Source organism: Passer domesticus, chromosome 15 (genome assembly GCF_036417665.1).
Source record: "Passer domesticus isolate bPasDom1 chromosome 15, bPasDom1.hap1, whole genome shotgun sequence".
NCBI classification, from domain to species: domain Eukaryota; kingdom Metazoa; phylum Chordata; class Aves; order Passeriformes; family Passeridae; genus Passer; species Passer domesticus.
Genome location: NC_087488.1, coordinates 7,825,171 through 7,846,330, shown reverse-complemented (window position 1 = coordinate 7,846,330; position 21,160 = coordinate 7,825,171). Strand labels below are relative to the sequence as shown.

The 21,160-nt window shown below is 39.5% G+C and overlaps 1 long non-coding RNA gene across 15 annotated transcripts in view; it reads left to right on the top strand.

Moving 5' to 3' along the window:
* Window positions 1–12,220: 12,220 nt before the first annotated feature.
* LOC135281253 (uncharacterized) overlaps window positions 12,221–21,160 on the top strand; it is a 38,552-nt gene continuing 29,612 nt past the window's right edge. For 4 of the 15 annotated variants that reach the window (XR_010347961.1, XR_010347966.1, XR_010347964.1 and 1 more), the window contains exons 1-2: window positions 13,310–15,095; window positions 16,054–16,200. This is a non-coding gene — a long non-coding RNA (uncharacterized LOC135281253). Of the gene's footprint in view, window positions 12,306–13,307; window positions 15,096–16,053; window positions 16,201–21,160 lie in introns of those variants that run through there. The other 11 variants (XR_010347953.1, XR_010347957.1, XR_010347954.1 and 8 more) reach the window with 9 other exon arrangements.

Genomic DNA, 21,160 nt, shown 5'->3' with positions numbered 1-21,160 from the left:
GTATGCTTGGAGATTTTTTGGATTCTCCACTGCATCACTAAGATCTGCCCTTCCCCAGTTTTCTAGAATTCATGTCTGACAAATTCACCCTTGCATAGGGCTTCAGCTCTGATTTTAACTACTCCATTTTTCTATTAAGAATATTTTCATGATTACTTTTTTCCTGGTGCTGCATGTTGTTCAGAATCAGCTGAGGTGGATCAAGGGTTTGTTTTACTCAGTGTGAGTTCTACACTTTTGACTTTTCATGGGCTTGATCCCTGTATGGGCCATTCACTTCAGAGCTGGACTCCATGATCCCTGTGGGTTCCTTCCCACTCAGAATATTCTGTGATTCTGTGCAACTTTGCATGACAAAAGCCTGTTCTTAAGAATTCCAACTAACATCTGCCACAGCTGTAAAAAACAATGCCTTTCTTTGGGAATTATTGCTATTATAAAATAAATTTCATATTGTTATTACACAGCTTCAGTCTCTGAAAAATATTTATAGGTTGAGTATAGCAACAAAAGATTTAATCAGGTTAATACTAATTTTAAATGCCTAATTTTTGTAAGTATTTTGCTTTTTCTTAATTTTATTCCCTATTTTTTCAAGTGCTAAATCATCCATGAAGGAAGATGCTTCAACATGTGCCAATTGCACTGACTGCTTCTATACTTCAGTTTCTAGATGGAAATTAAATTATGTTTATTAACATTCCCAATTTTATATAGAATCATTGAATCATTCAGGTTGAAAAACACCTCTAAGATCATCAAATCCAGCTGTTCTCCCAGCACTGCCAAGTCCCTCATTACCCCATGTCCTTAAGTGCCATATATGATGCCTTAAGTTTTAGCTTTTATATTTTTCAGATTCTGTGCTGCTTTGGTGTGTAGTTCTGAGCTTCATATTAAGTGTTGGTATGCTCTCTTCGCAGAATAGGCAGACCAAATAATTCCTTTTCTAGCTTGGGACCAAGGACAACCAATCCAAATTTCAGGCCCAAGAGCATAAAAAACAGTAGACTGAAGAGAGGAAAACAAGAAGGATGGGACTTCATGGGCTAAAGCTATAATTAGACAATTAACTCCAATATTCAAATTGACCAGAACTTATAAAAGTGAGAGACCTCATGAGTGGCCATCCATTTTGTGACCATTTTGAGTTTACCTTGGGTGTAGCCCTGGCTGGGCTCTTGTGCTGCCCAGGTTGGATCCACTGAGGCCTTCCAGTAAATCCCTAGTTTATTCTTTGGCTCTGTCCAGTCTCTGTTCTAGGGCAGCCTTGTCAAGGCATCATGTGCACACAACTTTTAAATCCCTCCAGGGATGGTGAGTCTGCCCCTTCCCTGGGCAGCTGTGCAAGGACTTGACAAACCTTTTGGTGAAGCAATTATTCCTAATATCCAATCTCAATCTTCCTTGGGACAACTTGAGGCCATTTCCCCTCCTCCTGTTACTGGGGAGGCCAACCCCCAGCTGGCTGCACCCTCCTTCCAGGTAGCTGGGGACAGGGAGAAGTCCCTCCTGAGCCTCCTCCTCTGCAGGCTCAGCTCCCCCAGCTCCCTGAGCTGCTGCTGGTGCTCCAGCTCCTCCCCAGCTCTGTTCCTTTCTCTGGACATGACCCAGCACCCCCATGTCCAGTTCTTGCCATGAGGGACCCAGAACTGGGCACAGGACACGAGGTGTGGCCTCAGCAGTGCCTGGGACAGGGGGGGACAGTCGCTGCCCTGGTCCTGCTGGCCATGCTGTTCCTAAGAAAATTTTCAGGTGCCTTCCAAAGAGGGAAGATAGGTTTATAGAGAAGTAGAAAATAAAATATAATTTAATATAGGTAAGTAATATTCTAGCTACAAATCAAAGCAGGTAACACCTCAGATGTCTATCATTGGAAATATACCTTGTTTCCACTGGAGTACACAAGGTGTATTGCTTAATTGTAAGACTAAATAAAAAAATAATGTCCTTTATATTTAAGGTGCTGAGCAGTTTGAAGGATCTGCTTTTCAGATCTGAGCTTTAGATACACACTAATACTTTGTAGCATACAATTTAGCTACTCACTCAGATTTATCTTGAAGCAGCTCAAATTCTCAGTGGGCTTTTGTCTAATACAATGATGGAACACACAGTTTTTGTGCACCCAGAATGATACGTATGGCTTCAAGCAGTTAAAAACATGAGAGGCATTTTGCAGTGGTACTTTAATTTCAAACAATGCATTAGATATAATTGTCATTTTTGGAAACCATCTGGTTGATATTTTTCAAAGGTGAAAAAAAAGTGAATTGGCAGATGAGATACATCAGTACCTCTAAGCAGTTGAAAATACAAGATAATTGGATACTAGAAAAAAGGAAAATAAAAGAAAGCACATGTTCTGACCCATCAAGAAGCAACAGAAAAAGTGAGTGAGGAATTCAATGAAAAAAATGTTTAAAATTGTACTACATCAAACTGCCACCTTATGTTCCATAATGAGATAAAGTGGGTAATGGATCTGTTGCCGAGTCTGTCAAGCCATAGGACCCTTTGGATATGTCAGTAATTAACAAATAACATCTGCTGTCAACTGCTGTACTTAATCAGCATGGGCAGGGTTCTCCTCCCTGTGTGACAGAGGGTACACTATGATAGTCTGCTTCTCCTTAGGGATTGAATATGTCTTTGACCACGCTGCTGTGTGCAGAACTCCTGCTGAGGTGTAATTAATGGGAAATCTGGACATGCAGAAACAGCAGAACACAGCTAGATTGGCACTATCAGTGCAGACTAAGAGCTCTGACTACCTTTGATAATTTTTCTGTCAGATAATTCCTGATGGTTTTAATGCCCTACTGTGTTTACAGATTGCACCTTCAGAGTGGCTGAGCAGCCTTTTCAGATATGCAGAGAGACTAATAACCCACTACCTCATTTAAAGATGCAGAACAGGTATGATCTTGTTTTTGCTGATAACAGGGACATGAAAATGTGTTAAGTCTTGTTAATTGACTCCTTGGTTACAGAGAAACTGTCAAATGCAATGCACCAATGCATCCTGAGAGCCACCATCAATATATGGGAAATTAAAAGATGCTGAAGGTCTCAAAAGAAGTGAGTTTCAAAACTTCTCTGAGTTGCAGCAGTAGTGGAAGTCTGCAGGAGTTGATCTATTTATTCCACCCATTTCTGAATTCATCCTGTCCTGAGAATTCACATGGTTCCTCCAGCCCTCCAGACCAGAGGAATATTGCACTGAAGTAGCTCTGTGCCCTTTAAGTAGAGCTGGTGCAGAGAAATGGGGATTTGCAAAGCAAAGAGCTGACCTTTCATTCATATCCATGTGTTCAAGAACGGATTTAAATACAAATCTTAGAATTCTTGTGCCAGAACAACAATTTGAAATAATGAGATTTTCCTTTAATCTTCATCAAGGTTAATTGCCTACATAATATATAATTTATTACATAGATAATGAATATCTAATTAGCAAAGATAACACTCAAAACTATCTAAAAGAAAGTGCTTAGGTTGGTAAATTTAAGTAAATTTGTTCAATCACAATTGGTTGCTGATGCAGGTGTTACTATGCTGAAGTAATGTGAATTTTAAGCATCCCCTCTGTTCTGATCAGACTGGTGTGGGTTGCACAGAATAATTCAGTTTCTGTGATTATCCCTTTGCTCTCCCATGAATTGTGATAACAGAACACCAAATTTGAATAATAATTGTTTTGACTAAGACAATGCAGTAAGAAGGCAGTCATGGGGCTGGACAGTGTGCACAGCCCTGTTGTGGGGAGCAGTGTTCCTTTGTCCCTATTGCTCTGCAATACAGGCAGCCATCTCCCTTCTGTCCCATAGCAAACACCTCCTTCCTAACCCACCACTGAGGGCAGGTTAAGGCTGAGAATCCTCACTCCAGTTTGTCTTTGCACATGGACTGTTCTGATAGCATTTAAAGACCAGAGACCCCTTATGAGCTGCACTTTGGTTGCTCAGAAAGAAGGCATCTAAAATACGAAAAATATTGTTTGACCTGACAATGTAGTTCTATTTAAGAAACAGAAATTGTGCTGGATAATATATGCAGACACCTCTGTCAGGAAGCCTCATGGGGTTTCACACCCAATTATCTGTGACCACCTCTGGTTACCATAGCAATTCTCTCTTAATTAGAAATTCACTCTGCTCATGGCCTATCTGTGATAAAGCAGGAAATTCAGTTACACGCTTGGGCATTTTATTTATTTGTTTATACATTGACTGTAATTTACTGTGGCAAATGACATCTATATTCAGTAGTGCCCTGGATTTTTGACTCAAATATTGATTAGAATTGTAATTCTTCAATGTGTCCTTGACCCACTTTCAGTCTGTGTATAAGGGGCAAGCCATCAGGAGAGAGGGCAGTGATGCTGGACATGTAAATATTGAAATAAGATGGTCAGTAACATGGAAGCAGCTCTCTGACTGCTGCTCAAGAGGAAGGACTCTGTGAAACCTTCCACCTCCATTCAGGCTCAAGTTTCACAAGGAAGGGGTCTCTGCCCATATAAGAAGTATTTGATAATGTGTGAAGCTGTCCATAAGGTGGACAAAAGCCACCACAGAGTGTTTTAGTGACAGATGTAAGACATTTATTCCTTCTCTTAGAAAAAATAAGAGGAATGAGAATAACTTGCATGCACTGTGAGAAGGCAAGTCTAAAAGTTGGGCATCATATCAATGCTCAGGACACGAGCTCAGAAGCAAAGAGTATGATCCTAAACACTCCTTCCTGTAATCCTGGGGAGAGCAAAGACTGATAATTCTTGGAGTTCAGACCAAAACTGTAGTGCCAAAAATCTCTGTGGTTTCTGATGTAAGTATAGAACCTCAAAGTACAAACAACTCAAAGCCCCAAACAAAAAGCTACAGCACGGATCAGTTATTTTGAGGGAATGGGACAAAAATAAAACATGATTCAGAAATGTACTCAGTGCATTTATAAGACCAGTTTAAGAACTTCCTAAGCAGAATAGAATAGAAAAGTAGAAGACAAATGAGAATGAACAAATGCATTGCAAAGTCCAGAGATTGGTTTTGGATGTTTGATCCACTTGTTGCAACATCCAAGGGCTACAGGCTTTTAGTCTTTAATCTGGAGTTCCTGGGCTGCAAGGGGTTTAGGACTGTACTTTGATATGAGAGAACTGAGAGAAAGAACAGGAAACATCCAGCTTAAAAGAGAAAGTTATCCTGTCTGCTATGTTTCACAACGATCCCTACTGCAGGCCCTGACATACAATGAGAGAGGCTTTAACATTTATGAAAACTCATCAGCAAGATTGGAGTGCAATGCCACGTGAAGAAATTGTCACTTACTGTGTGCTATGAAGCTCATATAATTTTGTTATATCTTACTAATATGTAACATGCTGAAGAGCACAAGCAAAAGCAGTCTTACCTTCTGCCATATATTGCACCATGTCTCCAGATTGTAATGTAATACAGTTTTTTGGTTATTTCTCAGAAATAACCAGATAACTGTTACATCTGAGCAGGACCAGACAAAAAACAGCAGGAGAAATCCAAACCAATTTCAGCTTTGTGGTCATGATGTGGACAGAAGATGTCAGCCAGGTGACAGCTGAACCCTGTCAACTTTTATTTTTTAATTTAGAGCTCGTCTCAACTTATTCAAATGCTGGATTCAGAACTAAAATGCAGTTATTTTTTCTGAACATGCCTGGCATAGAAAGAAATGGTGTTTTTAATTTAATCTGTCTGAAAACATTCTTTAAATGAGTAATAAATGGTTCTTAAGAAGCATAAGTAAATTGGGCAATCGGCATGTATCTTTAATTACAATTTTAGCCTTAATAATTATTCTTGAGTCAGCTGTACAGCATTATTACCATAAGCAAACCTGCCTATTTTAAAATCTAATGTCACAGTGCAATTGATTAATGTAAAATGAGATTATCCAGCAGTAAAAGCTTCAGTGACTGCTCAGGGGAGCAGTCAGCATGTATACATATAGGTTTGCCAACATTCTCAGTATAAACTAAATGACTTGTTATATGGTATCTTTGTTGTGCCTGGATTCTGATTTTCTGTGAGTCATCCCTTGATTTACTGAAATAGAATAAGATGAGTAAGAGAGTCAATTTATAGGGAAAAAAGTTCGCAAGCTGCGTAAGGTCCAACACAGCTACAGGGGGATTATTCAACTTCTCTGTGCTCTTTATTGGCTCTGAATTTCAGAACCCTCCTGCCATTGGATATCTTCTGCAGGGAGGAGTTCTATAAAAAACCTCATGAAGAATCAGGGTCAGTCTTTATTACTGCATAGACCATAACAGCTTTCTTTCTGATTAACATTTTCTATTGAATTTAGATTCATCTGTAGCTGCAAAATTGCATCACATGTAACACTGTGAAGACACATAGCATGTTTATGTGATGAAGGGAATAAAAGCAGTTTTCTATTACCACCTCATTAAGTTGGGAATGGATTTTGCATTATGAGTTATCATCTTATTTTACATATTGCTAAACAGAATGTAATGTTCCATTTAGATGTAACTGAGCTGGAATGTGAGGGAATTTTAGGCATTTGTATAAGGACAAGAGGAGGGAGTACATCTGACATGTTTAGATTTTTAGATTGTCTTCAATGTATAGCATCCTACAATTATCATACTGATGTTTTTCACTCAGAGAGGTAAAAAAAACCTGTGCAGTATATTTGACTATGCCATCAGGAATAGTTTGAAAAATTCTTAATTGCAGCATTAAGAAAATGAAATAGCAACAGTGTCCTGCAGAGAAATGTCAAACCTGAGAATTTTCTGGCTGTGCAAGGGGCGACCACCTACTGATAGTTTTACAAAGTAGAAAGCCATACTACAGGGATATATTCTTAAGGCTGAAGCTTTTCCTCAAGACTCATTATTTTAAAATTATTTAGAGTAAAAGAATACTAAAAAAGTTATCTACTCAATATCAGAAGTAATGGATAAATGGTAATGCTAAAGTTGTAGTTTTATAGTATTTAGTTCAAGATAAGCTACTGAGAAAAGTAATTTTTAAAAAATAACAGTTAACAATTTACCTTTGCTTTGATTTGTAAAATCTTTGTCTATTTGTGTTTCAACTGTTGTTATGTAACTGTTCCCATGGCCCTTGGAAATCAGGTTCAGTCTGAGGTTAAATGGTATCTTGTTGAAGCAGGGATGTGACCCAGGATGAAGGACTTCTATGACTGCCTTTGTTTTCCTGCCTTATAAATCTTCTGCCTCTGCATACATGGATGCGTAGGAAGAGGAGAACAGATGTGAGGGAAAGGTCAGGGATGCTGTGAAGCCTGTGAGGCTTTCCTTTTACTTTGTAAGAGATTTAGATGACTCCTTCGTGCAGATACATGAAAACATTCCTCCATTGTTGTTTATTTTTAGTGAAGAATAAACCAGGAAAGAAAGGAAAGCACAGACCAGGTAGCATGCACGTACCAAATGCCAAATCCAGTGTTGACCCACAGTCAGTATAATACTCAACTAATAAGAAGATTCCCTCACATATAAATGTATTTTCTATTTCCATATCAAAGAACTGAATATCTGAAATTGCTAAACTGAAACAATTTGTGCATCTGTGTGGGTATGCAGTTTTAGTAAATCCAAATTACAAAGTTTGCCAGTGCACTGGAGAACAGAGAATTGCTTCTTTGTGGCTGCACATCTTTCTTTAGATTTCAGTGTAGTAAATGGTTCTGAGTTTGACATTATAACAAAGGATAATGCTAGGAACAGTTCAAGTTATTATGTTCTATTAGCTATAAGGGATAAACTGTGATCATTTTCCCATTGGACGTGGGTTAGTTGAGGCTGTAATGGAGTACATGGTATTTTAAAATCAATGCCACCATAGATTAACTGTACCTTTCATTGAGAGACATTGAGAAGGATTCCCAGTACTTGGTTTCTCCAGATATGCCACATTCTGATGACAAACACCCAGGAAACTCAATCCATGGGCTGAGCCTACAGCTCCTCCCCACAGGTAAAGGAAATCAGCCAGAGATGCTTTGTCTAAAGGTGACTATTTGGCTGCTATGATTCTTGATCTCCAAGTTCTCTTTGTTTCCTATTTGTTATCCTCCTTTTGCCTGTAGGTTAGAGTTTTACAAGGACATCCAATTAAAGGAAAAAAAAAAAAAAGCAGCTGTGCAATTGGTTTATTCTGATGTTTCCCAGTGTCAAAGTTTATTTTCCTATTTCCACGTGTATTTCTCTATGTCTGGCAACCATAGGTACCAACTGATCATTTTGGAACTGGCTATTGTCTAATGCTTTTCTTGCTCTGCTGTCAGGTTTGTATGTACTGTACTCACATTTTCCTCTGTTTCAGCCTGGCATTACACAGCTTGGAAAGCAATTTGTCTGGGCTGCTGGCTGCCTCAGCAGGGCACACAGTGCACACAGTGCTCGCTGGCAGCAGCTGGCAAGTTATCTTAAGGATACCTGTTCTGCAAGGAACCAGAAAAGGTTGTTACTGTATTCTTGGCAAGGCAGGCTGGTAGCAGACAGATGTTTACATGGTGCTCTCTCTTTGTGGTAGTGCAAGAACTCAAAACTGGACTTACACCTGTATGGTGAGTAGGAGACAGCTGCACATTGGCAGTTGGGCAGACACTGTTTTGGAAGGAGGGAAAGGATATTGGGTGGAAAAGATGACACAGAGCTCAAAGTTTGTGATATAAGGTAATTCCAGCTCCATCCCTTCAAGAGTATGTTCATTATGGACTTATATGCCAATTTTCCTTCTTACATTCACAGAAACAGCAAATTTTTTGTGGATGGTAAGGAGTCTAGTTTTGACCTAATATATTCTGAAACACAAGTGAGAGTAAGCTTGAACAGTGCAGGAACATTTCACTGGAAATGGTTAAGTGGGGAAGAACCTCAATTGTTGCTTAGGTGATGTTCCCCTGTTTGCAGATCAGAGGTCTCATTACAGTCAATTAGTAGAAGGATGGAAATGAAAACAAGCAACTTGCACTATTCTTTTTTGTAACAAAGTTGTGCCTGAGAAAAAAGGCATTGACTTCACTGGTGAAATCTGTGCAAACATATTTCTCTTTCATTAGGTCATTGGTGTAAAGGAATTCCAAGCTATTTCCAAGGAGTTTTTAAGAATCAGCTCATGCTCTGAGGATAAGCACACCTCACTTTGAGTGGTTACATACACTCTGTACTGTCTGGCAGCAGACATGAATGGCATGAAAAAAAGTAATTCAGGGAGAAAAGTTTATTCAGCAGTCATACAATTCCAGCATGGAAGCCACTGGCATAAACAAATGAAAGCAATTTATGTATGTACATAAAGAACATAGTGTGAAATTCCCATTTGTAAAGTGGTATAATGTACTACAGAGGCTTTTTAGTGTGAAAGAAAGGCATCAGGAGCAATTCTGAAACATATAAAGCTGACTGATTGTCTATAATGCTCCTCAAAAAGAGCCATGTGAGAAAACAAGGCATCAATAAAGGGTATTGTAAAATATATTAAAGCAGCATACCAACAGAAAACCTGTGGTGTGTTTAGTCCAGTATTTACAAAAGGACTTACACCCCAGAATTAGTCAAGCAGTAAAACTTTGGGACTTCATTGTTTTCCACGATTCTTAAAGAAGTGATTTTTCTAATTTAAGACACATTAGACCCCTTAAAAAAAACCTTATTCAGGCAGTGAATTCAGATATTATTCAGATAGTGAGTAATACTCAAAAGCATTCATAAGCAATTGCTCACTGTGTGAAGCAAATAGACTTTCATTCAGCATGAGAAGTGGATGCTTTCCCTCAAGAACTACATAGAGATAAGATCAGGAAGTGCCACCTACCTTTAATCTATTTTTTGTATTCCCCAGGTCACTTTATTAACATAAATAATATTGGACCAAATTCTGGTGGAGATTTATAAAAGTAAGCCTCATTATTTATCTTTTCAGGATTTGGTGAAAAGCACATAGGATGTTTCTACTTGAGAGTCTTGCATTTTCATCTTCATATTAAACAGAAGAGCCTATTTAGAGAGAAGTTTTCAGCAGGTAAAATAAGTGCATTCAACCATTGTGCAAATTCTGTAAGATTTAAACTTCTCACAAAAATAGAAGTCCATATTGTGAAAATACAAAATATATATATACTAGAAATAACATGGCTTAAAGTGTTTTGAATGTATTATGAAATATAAATCAGATATACATTGGCCAGTATGTAAGGTTTTGTAGCTGTATTAAGAACTCTAGCTTCATGCCAATAAAGCCTCCATCTATAATTAATTTTTAGTAAAGCAACATCATCTGTATATTAATATTTTAATATAGTAAATGCTTGGAGAAACAAAGGAATGAAATTTTGGTAGGAAAAGATATGGAGACACTACATTTGCTGGCCAGATCTTAGCTCCCCTTGGGGTTCTGATTTTGTGACCCATTAAGCACATTCTTGGTTTTTACTTTTCCTAAAGAGCACGGCACATAAACTCAGCCTGAACTTTGAGATAACACTTTTGTGGTTTGTTCCTCTTGAAAATTGTTGAGTCATTTCAGTATGGGCTTACCTGGCTGGTGGAGAAATGGATCTGTTTTCAGGAAGGAAGAGAGGAGCTCATGAGTCAAGTTCACCCAGACCCATGTTAGTGCAGTGCTGCCCTTCCTTCCCTCATCCCAAACTGATTTCACTCCACCTTGTGTGGAGTGAAAGTTGGTCATGGCTGAAATCTAATCACCTATCAGACACTAAGCCAAGACAAGATGCCAGATTTGATGGCTTTTGTACTGTCAAAAAAACTCCTGCAAGGGTCTGGCAGTAGCAGGAGTAGCCAAAGTAGAGAAGCCACATCCCTGCCATTTATATTTGAGTTACAACTCGAGTGACAAACTCAGAAAATGCCATGGCTGAGAGTCTGAAAAGCAAGGAATGCACAGGACAAGAGAAGCATGGAATAATTATGGCTGGCCTGCATAAAAACTGAAAAAACTACACTGTAGAATTCAATCAGTCTGTTGTGTAAACCACAAATTGCCTTGAGCAAAAAAAAAAAAAAAAAAAAAAAGGAGTAACTTCCACATTAGGGAGCTTAAGCTATAATTTAGCAAAGTTAAAATTCATGTAATCCTATCATCCTTTATAAAACACTGGAATTAATATTGTTTGAGAAAATAAAAAGTTAATCAATATCGCACCTACGAAAATTAATACTGTTCACACAAATAAGATCAGCCAAAGGCAGCATGTACATCTTAATCAGGGAACACAAAAGCAAGAGCTCTGGGGGAACCTGGAGTGGTTGTCTAGGAAACAGCAACAAAAACCCCAGTATATGAATTCTGCTGCTAACAAGCAGTCAAGGTTCATGAAGACCGTACAACTTTTCAAGGGGCAAATTCTGAGAATTAGAATCTCTTCTGAGAATTCCCAGATAACATAAAGTTTCAGAAATGTCACATAATTTAGACAAATAGGTGTGATGCAATAGACAAAAAAGCCCTGCAGTATTGTAGATAGCCTGAGCCAGTGGCCATACCTGGCACCCAAATTCTGCATTTTTATGAGTGGTTGGTTTTCCTGAAACCATCTTCACATCCACATGTAAATAAGCACTGATAAGAGTTTGACATATTTACTGTAGGTGTTAAATCTGTGCATAGTATGTGTAAGACAATGTTGAGAGCCAGTACAGAGTATTGTACTTTCCCAGTTGTAACAGGCTGGTGGAATGAGGTACTGGCAAAACATTATTAAAATGTATATATTTGTCATGCACATCTTTGCTTTCTGCAGATCAATCTGGAATGTCAAACAACTGCAACACATCATAGCCTTTCATATCAGATGCCCTTGGGTTTTGTTCCAATCAATTATCGGTTTCACTTGTGAAAAGCAAATTGAGAGTTCATAAACAAAAAATGAATCTTCAAATTATGTTACTATCCTGGATATCTGCAGTGTTCAGGGGTCAGCATTAAAGGATGAACTTTGTAAATTGCCTGGTCTAACAATAAAAAAAGCAAAGTGTCTGGGTTTTTTTTCTTCCCCTCCAATTTGCAGCCAGGCAGTATTACAGCAAATTGAAAATTTCAAGTGTTATTGATTGCAACATTTTTTTTCTGTCATCTTCTTTGACAGATATTTTGGAGCAAGGATATTGGTACCTGAAAAGAGTCTTTTAACTGTAGTTAAGGAACAGTTACCTGGGTAATATTACAGCCCCTGAGTGGCCTCCTCTCTGAGCAGCAGGTGTGTGCGTTATCTCCGTGGCACAGCAAGAAAGCCTGATATGATAAGGGGTAATGCAAGTTTCCCTGACACATTTTGTGTCGTCCTCCTAAATTTCACCTCCTCTTGGATACCTGTCAGCCACCTCACCTCACGGAGACGGGGCTGAAACCGGAACAGAACAAAAGGGACACGAATCAGTCCTGTGGCCGGGGAGGGCACTCGGTGTGTTCAGTCCCCGTTGTCAGGCTCTCGATGAGCCCGGAGGGTGGCACAGGCGGCATTTGGCTGCAATGTGACAGAAAGCACAGGCGGATGAGCGCCTTCCAGCGCCGCTCCGCAGGGAGCCGAGCCCTCCCTCAAGGGCCTGCAGCAGCCTCATGTGCCCTTCAGCCGCTCTCTTTGCCAGCTGAAATCTAGGTTTCAGGCTTTGCCACAAGCTTTCCTCCCTGCACAAAGCATCTGCCGCCTTTTTGGCTGCGGAGGAGTTTTCTCCTCTGAAAGGTCACCTCAGCTCCCAGCAGCCGCTCCTGGCTGCCGATCAGGGCTGCTGCGGAAACTTTTCCCTATTCATCAATCTAAAGTTTTCCCATACTCTCTTCCCGCGGGGTGCCCTCCTCCAGCAACCTCCTGTAAATTAAAACCGGGATGATTTTCACGGCTGACGCTGCCGTAGTTAACAGTGAAGGGCAGCGGCTGTCTCCGGCCTCCCCCGCCTCAGCCACCACAGCGCGAGCTGGGGGAGCCGGCGGCTTCCAGAGGGGATGAGAACTGCGGCGTCTGCTGTGCCAGCACCTCCAGAAAACACGGCTTAGAGCACATCCCGAGGCTCCCTCCTCGCAGCAGCGTCGTGGGAGTGTGCTCGCATTTCCCTCAAACCGGCTGGGTGCCGTGCCCGCGTTTCTCTCACGGGCTTTGTCCCGGGATGCCCGGGTTTGTCTGTGCTGGGGTGCCCGGGTTTGTCCCGGTGTGCCCGGGTTTCTCTCAGGAAGGTGTTCCCAGCCCCGGTGGCGGCCGGTTGGGTGCGGACCCCCGGGGGGAATCGGCCGGGCTGTTTCTAGAACCCTCTGAGGGCTCAGCCCTGCCCTGCCCTGAGGGCCCTGCTTTGCCCTGCTTTGCTCTGCCCTGAGGCGCCCTGCCCGCCTCCCCTGACCTCCCTTGGCATGGAGAACCTTAATAAGACAATATTTTAAACCACAGCTTTCAGCCCTAACGTTTGTGTTGCCCGCGGGTGACCCCCCCAAGGTCACAGAGCCCTGTGGGAGGCAGCGAGCTGCCTTGTCCCCGGCGTGCCGCGGCTGGCCGGGGTGGCTGCCGGCTGAGCAGAAAGGCAGCAGATGTTTAATGTCTGTCTGTGAAATGCGAAATGCCACCAGGCTCTTCGCTGCTCAGCCCTTTACGCTATTTCCCTTATGGCTGCCTCGCTTCTTTTGTTCTTCCTTGGCAAGCTAAACGAGGAAGGAACTCGTGAATTAATAGAGGAGGAGGTGTCAAAATTTAAATGATTTTTTTTCTTGCTACTATTTACTCAATTTGCAACACTTGTCACTGAAGGAAGTAATATAGTTACTCATAAAAGAGAAATCCGGAGGCTTTTAATGTGAGAGTTGGTAAGGCAGGAGCCTGGAGGGAACCTGGCTTTTCTCCCTCCTCAGGAAGGTCAATAGTTACCCTTTGTCCCACGGGGTGTGAGTGCTCTGCTCTCACCATTAAGGTCACTGGCTCCTTTGGCAAACGGTTCGCTTCTTTTTACAAAATATATAGCAAAAATACTTTAATTGACTTCATAATTGGTTTTTGAAACTTAAAATCACAATTAATTCCTAAATAGGTATTTGTGCTATACATGAAAAACCTCAAAAAGCCTAGAGACTAGAAAACTTTTATCTCTTCAAAATTAAGCTCGAAACCTTTGTCCTTTCCCTGTTCAGTCCATGTTATAGACTCGATGATCTTTTGTCTTTGAGTATATTTGTTTTTCCCATGGTATTTTACTTCAGCAGCACTCACCAGGCAAATTAATCTAAAATGAAGTTTACAACAATGTATCTGAAGTTTCCAGGCCCCAGAAGGACTTGATTTGTGTAATGGGACAGGATTTAATTCAGTTGTAATTTTTAATACAAGTTTAAGTAGCAGCCCTTCATAATTCTTTAGCCAATTATATCTAACTGCTCACAGATTATGTATTGTATGTGGTTTCAGTTAATTGTATAGTACCCCATCAAATTGGTAAATACAATTGTCCTCAGCTTTTGATAGACTACAGAAGGAGACACAGATATGAGTAACTTTCCTGGAATGACAGATGGGACTGCAGCAAGAGTCTGGCCATTATGTTTCAGTTGCACTAATATGTTATGGATCAGCATTACAAAATAAGCCCATTAACACTGTCGAGAAAGGAAAGTCATTGGCAGAGCAAGGAAAAGAATTTATGAATACCATTTCCTAATCCTTCAGTCTAAACACTAAACCCTGTTGTCATTAAGAATTCAAAAATAGAGAATATTGTTATCCCTAAACTGCGATTGTGCATTTTGATTCAAGGTTTACCTCATATATTGTAATATGTTATGGAAGATGTTGACAAAATGGAATTTCTTAAAGGAATGACAATCTGTCATGCAAAGGCTGCTTTATTTGCAGTGTCTGTGACTCAGTGGACTGATGATACTGTCACTTGGAAATTCTAAGCGGAAGAGGCTACAAATAAACCAAGTCTCTGGCTTGCCAGTCATAGCAAGGAATCTGATGAAGGGAAATTATATAACTACGTAAGCACAGCGTTTTTTATGCAGCCTTGGAAGCAGCCCCTATTATTCTCTTTATGGGGCAAGTGAAATGTGCATCAGATACAGGTAAGTGTGTGTTTAGTCTGTATATTTCTATAGGAGAAACCTGACCCTGTCTGTCTTTCATTGTGAAGAGTTTTGGAACCTTCTGCATTTGAAAAAAAAGGGACAGGTGTGAAGTAAATGAAAAATGTCTGGACTATGAAGAGTTATTTCATTAGTTCTCAAAACATGGAACAGAAATTAGTTCTCCAAACATGGAGCAGAACTCTCCAGCATCTGCAGCAAAGTGGTCTAGAAAGTCTTTCACAGCTTCATCTGCAGCATAATGGCTGTGGAGCAAGAAAATCCCATGTGGTTCATGTTCGTGGTGTCTGTTATTACTGGTGATTAAAAAAACTACAAACAAAAAATAATCCTTGATTCTTGTGCTAATTAGTGTATGGCACATTGCAAACCATCTAACAATGGCTGATTTAGCTAAGAAAAAATTGTGGTAAACATATAGAAAAATTAGATAGATAACTCTCACAAACCCCTAAATATTGCATTAAAAAAATTAACTTCATAATTACTGGACTCAATAAAGTGAGTCCAGTATTGTTCTCTGCTGCTTTTAGAGGTGGGAGGATAATTCATTACGATTCAAGGAGCAGAGGCAGTCACAGGCCATGTTTTCTCCTTGAGTATTGATGTATTTGTACACATTGGTTGGGAGTGTTTTGGATCATTATAGCTGTGCCTCTTGTGAAGTGTAGGTGTTTGCATTCCTGACTCGCACTGAGCTGTGAGGGCTTGGAAAAAACAGTCTCTGAGCTGGTGTTGAGTGTGTGTGGGGCTTTCTTTAGCAGAACCAGAAATCTTTGCCAAGCTCTCGGGTAATGAATGAACTTGCTGAAAGCAGAGGATGTAAAGGTTAAATGGAAGAAGGAAGGTAGATCAGGGCATGTTTCTTGAAGGTGAACTGTAGGGGAGTTCAGGGATTCAAGCATTAATCATTGGGTTCTGTGCATGTTTATCATAGGCAATTATTGGGTACATCACTGCTGCCTTTGAAGTGCTCTGTCTTCTCTCCTCCTTCGCAATAACCCAGGACTGGATGCCAGTTTTATTCCTTGTTCTCCTGTGTGAAAAGAAAGTTTGTGCCTTTCCTATGAAGATCATGAAAAGGGTAATTTTCCCCTCTGGCTTTCCTTCTGTACCACTAAAGCAGAGATACTGGGATGGCTCCTCTAGAAGACACAGCTCCACCTCTTATTTCCATACTTTCTATACATAGCAAATCTACTTTCCTGTTTCTCTGGGAGATTGGGGAGATTTCTTTAGTGTTTGAAAATGAGGCATAATTTTCTTTTCCATGTGAGAGCACCCAACCTGATCTTCTGGCTACATTAGGAAAGAAGAAGTGCTATAAAACACTCAGGCATGGCATAATAGCCTCTTGATGGATGCTTCTCATGCCGACATCGCTATCATTGCCTGAACCCCAGGTTTGCAGGATTTCCTGCTTAAGAGTGACTTATGAGATTCGTTCTAAAGTCACTTAGTATGAATTCTAAAATGATAGGGCATGAACAGAAGCAGACCTGCTGTGCCTTGTCTTTTAATATCAGAAAAAACTGTGAAAACTGTGTAAGTAGACCATGGAGAACAGGAATTGTAATGAAATTTGATGAGTTTTCCAGTTTCTTTACCTTTTACATTTATTGAGGTGATTCTTATTGAATAAATCTCTATGTTATCATCCTTTTGTAGGTTTATCTTCCATATATTTGAAGTCAGTGTGGGTGGTTTTCACAAACAGTCTGGTGTTACCTTTGGACACCACATTTCTTAGACTTTTCATTCTTGCTGTGGTTACTAGGTCATTTTGATCTCTCCTTACACTGACAATATTTCCAAGCAGTTCTGGAATAACAAATGCTAGTGATTTAAATATGTCACTGTTGGTAATGGACACTTTGTTTAGATATATGATTTAATAATAAAGCTGCAGAACAGAAATATTCACTTATAATTTCTTTTAAAAGAAGCTCTGGTCTTTGTAGGGTTTTTGCAAAACATGTGTACACACTTCCCAATATTAGTTTTTCTAAACTATGAACTGTACATGGTAGCAGGCTTGCCATTAGCTCTGTTTTCTTGTTTTTCAACAGTAAATAGCAAACTAACTATTAACTGGAAATGGCAAACAAAAATTGTAAAGGGAGAATATGTGATACAAACTCTGGCTTCTGAAGAGGTAGAAGGCAAAAGGGAAAGGAAATAAAATACCCAGATTTCCCAGATTTTCATTTAATCTCCTTCTTGTCCATATGAATATATTGTAGAATGTAAATCTATTACCTCATATACCTTTGCCTTTCCAGCTGTCTTGTTTTCAATAACATATGACTTATTCAAATTTAGAGTAAGCTTAGTGACTTCTCCAATCTTTTATGTCAGGTTTGCATATAAACAGTAAATATACAGCCCCAGAAGGATTGCAAATATTACATCTATGTCATAATTAGAATTAAGGCATTTAAGAAAAATGGAAAAAGGATGTATGTTTTTGCTATATGAAAAAGCTATTTATCATTATAGATCTTCTTGAAAGTTGTTGTCATCTGAGTGATGGTTTTGGAGACTGCATACTAGGGCTGAAAAGAAATACACCTGCTTTTGTCATAAGCTTTCCTTATGACAACAGGAACATCCTTTTCTCAGGATGCTGTGGGGTCTGGGAGACTCTTGAAGAGTTCTTAACATTATTTCCATATTCTTTAAATGCTTTAAAAGATTATGTAAGACTTACTTCGGTATTACTGTTTGGTTTTTTTAAAAAGAATCTTATTCTCAAGAAACTTAATGTTTTCTTGCAGATTTATTTTAAGATGAAGTAATAAAAATTAGGTGTCTACCTCAAGGAATTTCCTTTCAGTTAAAAAAAAAATCTTACAAGAATTGCCTTTTGGTAGGCTTTTCCCCTGAGCTTGCTGGCTTACAGAAATCTGAGTAGGTCTGGTTGTCCTATGAGGATTGTCTTAGACTTTCCGAGCTGCTTACTGCCAGTGATGGACCTTTCAGACTTTGCATCTTGTACCATTTTTGTGGTGAAATGGTACTGGGAAATATTCCTGCAAGATACATTTTTTTTTTTTAATGCAACTTCAGTACATGCTCAGTGGTGAGTATGCTAAATTAATTTGGTTGCTTAGATCCACCACCTGGGAATAATGAAACCCTGCAGTGCGGAAGAGAGGCAATAACACTCCACTGTTTGTCACTCCTCTGTCCATTTCTTGGGAGTTCTGGTGTTGATCATAACACCAATAACAGTAAAAATGCACAGAGAATCTTGTTGGGTGACTGCACAGCAGCATCCCCGTGGTCTTTGTTTTCTGTTTGTGCCTCTGAAATCTCTTTTCTCATGGCATCGTGTTGGGTTTTGAATGTGAGACTCTTATGCTGTACTGTCCCTGTGTTTATCTTAAGCATCTGCATGCAGTCCCCTGCTGCTAAGTGAATTCTTATGGGGGAAATGGCTCCACTGTTTATTGAATTCCAACTGTTGAATTTTTCTGGAAAGCATCATTGATATGTAGCAGGGTTTGCCTGTAGCAGCTACACGAGCTCTGCCTTGGTGCGAGGGTAGGGAGAGAAGCATTCCTTTGGGGTCTTTGTGTTACCTGCAGGCTTCCTGTTGACCTTTTTCTCCTTTGGGGTGGAAAGGGACCACCTGCATCTGTTATGTTGATGGCACATCTTGGCTGCTGCAGATGGGATGAACAGGAGCTGACCTGGCAGCACATGTGTGGAAGGTGACAGTCTTGTGGCCAATCTTTGTGCAGACTGCTTTGCCATTTGATGAATATCCAGCCAGTCACTCTTGATAAGTATTGCTATAAGTGACCTAGAACTTTGAGTTTTTAAATTTCTTTTCCTTTTATAATCATGCAGGCAGAAACATATGCTTTGATCAGTCATCTTTCTATTTTCTTATTCCTTTACCCGCAGGTACCAGCTTTTATCATTTCCCACAGCTCTGTGCATACAAACACTATAAACAAGTAGTAAAGTGTCTGAGTCATCAGATATAGTTCCTCAGGGAGTCTTACAGGAGAGAAGTAGATCCTGATTTTTGCTGCTGTTGCTGTGCTTATGTTAAGAGTCCCATGACACTGGCCTGGTACTCATTTATAAGGAGAAAAATTCATAACCAGATGAAGAAATCAGGAAAATCAGAATATTTGTAATCTTCTGGTGGGTCTTATGTGCCTGCTAAACAGCAGATACATATATAGCTGTAACTCTTTTCCATTGGGTTTTAAAGCAAAAGTGGGAAATAATTGATGTCATTAACAATGACTAAATTTGCATATTTATTATATTATGCCAATGAAGAGCAGGACTGTGAATAAACTAATGTTATAACTGGCAAGGGATGTTTTTTGGCTGGTGCGTTATGTGGAATCTTATTACTTTGACAATTGCTGATTTGATGCCTTCCCAAATGCTGCTTTTTCAAATAGCTTCTTCCAGGGAAGCCTCCTCAAAAAATTCCCTCCAGATTTGACAGCTCCTGCCATAACACAAATTATGTTTTTGCCTCCATTTCTACACACTGTTCTTTGTATTTGAGAAAGTATCTGAAGTCATACATGGATGAAATATGGTTTCAATGGAGGTTCATAAAATTCATATAGATTATCCTTCTTCCAATCTACTTCCTAAGATAGCCTTGCAAACTTGTAATGCATATGTATTCCAGATACTGTTTATTATTTTTATTGTTGAAAGAGAATTACTGAGGGGAGAAAAATAAAGCCAGCATTAACCCAACAGAATCTTAAAAATGTACTTTCTATCTCCAGAAAGCATGGAGACAGAAGCATGTTGATAAGCACACTAGTGCAGGTGAAATCAGATTTAACACCAATATCATATGGTCATCAGAATTATTAAACATAATCTTGACAGTTGCTCCCTGCAGTTTGTGGTGTTAAGGTGATAAGAGCCTTTGGGCAGAAGGCCTTGGCTTGTAATAATTCTGTAATGGTGCTGGATGTGCACTGCCTCTGGCAAGGGCACTGACTTAAAAAGAAATCTAGTGAAATCCAGGACAGAGCAATGAGGAGAGAGTAATTAATATATCATAACTGAGATTTTTCTGATGTGAGCTGAAATTTACATGAGGCAAATGGAACAAGAACCGAGAGATTTGCTACAGATTTCAAGAATTGCCAGTACTGGGAGAGGCCTGCCAAAGGATAAGGATGCTTCAGTCACCCATTTGCAGTGAGCTGATTTTCAAACGTCAGCACTAAAGTGACATCTCCCTTTTTCCGGACTGTTGTGTTGTCCATGTGGTGTGTAAAAACTAAAATCCAGGTTGATGTTAGGGAGTTTTAGTAGAACCTGCCCTACCATGTGACTTTGTAGATTACATGAAGCAAATAAACAAATAAAAATAAAAAATCCCAAAAATTCATTTATCTTATTGTGTGAATATTTTTCATTTCTGCAAAATTTATTAGAGAAGAAAGCAAGTCAGAATTTCTTAAGGTTGGCTTAAGGTGTACTCTCAGTGGAGTATGGTTTTAGCTGTAGGAACTTAATGGATATAAATTACTTTTTCCCTTGTCTTGACAAAAAGAATTGGCAGACAAATTTTGTATGTCTATAGCATAAAGCTTCTAGAAGATGAAATACAAAAACACTTCTCTTTTTTAATGTGTGGATTCACTAATTCTAAAAGTTTAAAAATATGGATATTCAAAAGCTGTGATCAGTAGATCAGATTGGCATTCTCTTTGAACAAGTAAGAAAGACAGGTTTTAATGATATGAATAAAAATAGCTTTCTAACAACTAGATTCTTACAAAATAACCTTGTCCTCGTTTGCTACAAAGGACTTCAATCTCTATTTCAAGTGGAATGGAATTTTTGGAGTAAAATTCCAGGTAGTTGTAGATGTTGGGACATCTGTTGTTTGTGTGACATTGTGTTCCAGTTTGCCAACTTAAAGACCAGCAAAAAAAATGTCTGCAAAATAGCATGGCTACCCAGAGTGTGAAGCCAGGTCACTGAACTTCTAATATCGTTGTGTTTTCATTAATAAAAATGGAACTGTAAGTGGAACTGCAATT